Here is a 3,848-nt window from a genome sequence, read left to right on the forward strand (position 1 = left end):
AGGATGTGTTTTGCTCTGTGGAATTATCGGTGAGCAGTTTTTTGGTTTTATTTTTCTCCCCAGTGCACTGGGGAGTCACATCACTGTGGCATTGTCTTTGGGCTCCCGCTGGTTCTGTTGGGAACCGACTGTCAGTCTTGTTGGTGCTCTGAAGGTAATCTCTATTCTCTGGTGAGTTTAAGCCTTTGTCTTTTCTTTACAGTGGTTTTGGTGTGGTGTGTGCCTAGGTGTGTTTTCTTTTGTATTTATCATGCTCTGTAGTACTTCCTGGTTCTGTTTAAACTCTTTCAGCGATCTGAAAAATTCTTGGCCTTTCTCCCCAAACATTGCTTTCACACATTCTCCCCTTGTCCTTTTTCAGGGGTTCTAAATTCATGCATATTAAACCCTCCTCCATACCCTCTTTTTCTCTTATACTTTTAAAAAATGTCCCCTCCTCAATCCAAGTATTTTCTGTCACCCCCCTCCCCCTGGCTCACTAATCCTCTTTGTGTCTCACTGCCTATTAAAACCCATCTAGTTATTCCTTTTCATTCACTGCAGATTTCAGTTCTAGAATTTCCATTTGATTCTTCTAAAATACATCCCAGTTCTTTGGTGAAAGTGCCCATCTTATCATCTATTTTCTTGAATTTGTTAATCACAGTTATTTTAAATTTTGTCAAATCCAGTATCGAGATTCTCGTTTGTACTATTTGTATTTTTCCACTGGTTTGCTGTCAAATGATCTTCTCTTTTGATATGCCTGGTGATTTCAAATTAAATGCTGGACACCGTGTTTTAAAAATTGATATATTTAATTGAAATTCTGGATGGTTTCAACTTTTTACAGTCAGGTTTGCTTTCAGTGAGGCAAGCATTTGAGTTTATTTCTGGTAGATTATCCTAATCTGGTCTGGACTGTTGACTGAGGTGAGCTTTCCTCTTTGAAAGGGCTGATCTATTTCTCTGTGGTGCACTCATACTTCTGAAGGGTCCCTGCTGATGCCCTGGGTTGCTTACATCTCTCTGCCCTGCCGTCCTTTTCGTGGGGATGGATAGCAACTTTGGTCCTTCTGGTCCCGTCCAATTACTGGAAGCTCTGCTTAGATTCTCTGGCTCTGTTTGGGTGTCCTGGGCAACAGAGGCACTGAAAATTGGGGACATCTTTCTGAACGTCCCTTTCCTCTGGAATGTTGATCCCTAGCTCCTCGCTGGCCTGGTAATTCTCTCCAATTTCTTCACACCATTGATTTTCTGCATGTTGTCCAGATTTTCTAGTTGTTTTCAGCCGAATGGTTAGTCTCAGAAAAATAGCCTGCCCTCCCTGGAAGTGGAAAATCAGTTCTTACTTGAATACAGTTGAGTGTAGTAATCATTTCCTTTGTGGTTTGTGCTTTTCAGTTGTTTGGTTTTATCAGGAAAGTCTTTGCTATCCCTAAATCATAAAAATATTCTCCAATTTGTTTGCGCTAAAACGTTGTTTCCAGAAACATTTATAGCTTTTCCTTTCATATTTGTCTTTAGCTCATCTAAAATTGATTCTTAGTGCAGTGTTGGGAGGGGATTACAGTGCCTCGAAAGCATAAAGATTCAGGAGGAGAGCGAGCTGCAGAATCTACTTTCTGCCGAGGTCCTTCCAGTCAGGCTGGTAGGCTCCCGCTGTTCGGTAATTCTTCTGTTTTAAAAACGCTGGTTCACTAGAGTACACTTATGTTGATGAGCACTGAGTAATGTATGGAAGTGTTGAATCACTATACCATACACCTGAAACTAGTAGACCACTGTATGCCAACTATGCTGGATTTAAAGTGAAAAAAATCACAGTGATGACCAACCACTTTCATCAAACATCCATGATACACCTTAGGCATTTTGCAAAGTACTAGTCCTAATGCTTTAGGCGAGTGTCACCATGAAGTAGGTACCCTTGTTAATTATTTAGCCATTTTACTTTGAGAGTGGTCTTCTTGCTTTAGGCTCTGACCACTTCCCTACGGTAGGTCTGCAAATGTCCCCAGCTTCTAGGAGGCTGGGTGGGGTCCCTATAAATGAAAAGTCTTAAATGATGGCCTCTGATGAAGTTGCATTCAGATTAAAAAAACAACACAAGGCTGACTCTCAGACACCTGCCTCTCTGGATTTAAGTAGGGTTTTTCTTCCTGGCTCACATGATAAGACAATCCACACAGCCCTTGTCACTCATGCTGAGACCTGTCTCGTTGGAAGGTGTCTTTCAGTCCCTGGCCTGGCTGGTTTGTCACACCTAACCCGGAGGAGCGGGCGGCTCCGAGTCCTGCAGGGGTGCGGAGGAGGAGCACAGAGCTCTGGCAGTGCTGGCCTGAGACGGGGTCCTCTGGAGGACAGGCCTGGGTGGAGGAGGGTCAGCTATGGGGATACAGAAGAGAGAACTGTTTTAACCCAACCCTGATGCTGGGAATGAGAAGGCTGTTTGTAGGTGGCTGTGGGAACTGGACCCAGGCCCAGGGAAAGTGGGGGGCCTGATGAGCAGTCAGGACCCGGGGCCTGAGTACACCAGAGCATTGTCCAGAAGGCCAGGGGTCTTCTCCATGCTGAGAAGGAGCTGGGGGCTTGGGAAGGGGCCTCCTTGCACCACATTCATTATCCTGGGACCGGTGTGGCCCCACAGTTCTGGACCACAGCCAGGGAGGGTCTGGGCAGAGTGGTGTTGGTGGATAGGGTGGGCAGCAGGCTGAGCCATTCCAGGTCCTAGGACAGGGCTGCCCTGGGCATACTGGGGGGACCCTTCTCCAGGTCACCCTGTAGTGCTGAGGCCTCCACCTTCAGGCAGAGAGCACCAACGAGTCTAGAACTTTCTCATCGCCTGCATGAGGGCTGTTGAAATCTGATGACTGGACTTCCCACAGTAGGCCACCCCCTTTCCCCCCACGTGGATATGAGCCCCATGGGAAGGGGGCCCACATGGCAGGCAGGCCGTCATAGCTAACATGTTGATGCTTGATGAAGGACGTGGCCTAAGCTTATAGCCAGAATCAGGCTCCCGATTCTTTCTTCCCCCAACCCCACTGGCCAAAATAGGAGCCCTGTTATGGGCAGAATGGGGTCTTGGAGAGCAGAGAGTCCAAGCCTGCTGCACAAACCCACCAGCATCAGAGTCCCCGAGGGCCTGGAGTCAGGGGCCTAAGAAGGAGGCCTCCTTCCTGAAGCTACACAGGTCCCGGTTCTTTCGTCCAGCAGAGCCGTCCCTGCTCTGCTCTTGGGGAGTGGACGAGGGCGTGTGGGGTGGGGCATGTGGGGCAGGGGCAGGCGGGAAGGGCAGTGACTCACTTCCCGATGCCACCAGCAGATCTAAGGTTGTAACAAAGGAGGCAGCTCAGGAGGGGCGATCAATCCCTCTTGTAGCGGGTTGGACAGTGTACCCCAAATTCATGTCTGCCCAGAACCTCAGAATGTGACCTTATTTGGAAATGGAGTCTTGGCAGAGGTAATTAGTTCAGTTAGGATGAGGTCACTGGGGGTGGGCCCTAATCCAACCACTGGTGTCTTTACAACACGGGGAGGAGATGGGGTGACGCCCCCACAAGCCGAGGAACACCAGGGGTTGTCATTGGCCACCAGAAGCCGGGAGGCCCTGGAGGGGATTCTCCCTCATGGCCTCAGATAGAAGCAGGCTTGCGGACACCTGATCTCTGACTTCCCGCCCCTGAACTGTGAGAGATCTAAGTTCTGCTGTTTTAAGCCCCTCAGTGTGTGGTATTTTGTTACGGCTGACCCTCACCCGCCCCCGTGTGCCCCCAGAAGTGGGTCAGGGCCTTCTGCAGCTCACCCAGAACTCCCCAGGTCAGCGAGGGGAGAGTGGCCTTGGGTTGATTAAGGGTCAGTGAGGC

Source organism: Leptonychotes weddellii, chromosome 3, assembly GCF_054177405.1.
Source record: "Leptonychotes weddellii isolate Sample4059 chromosome 3, ASM5417740v2, whole genome shotgun sequence".
NCBI classification, from domain to species: domain Eukaryota; kingdom Metazoa; phylum Chordata; class Mammalia; order Carnivora; family Phocidae; genus Leptonychotes; species Leptonychotes weddellii.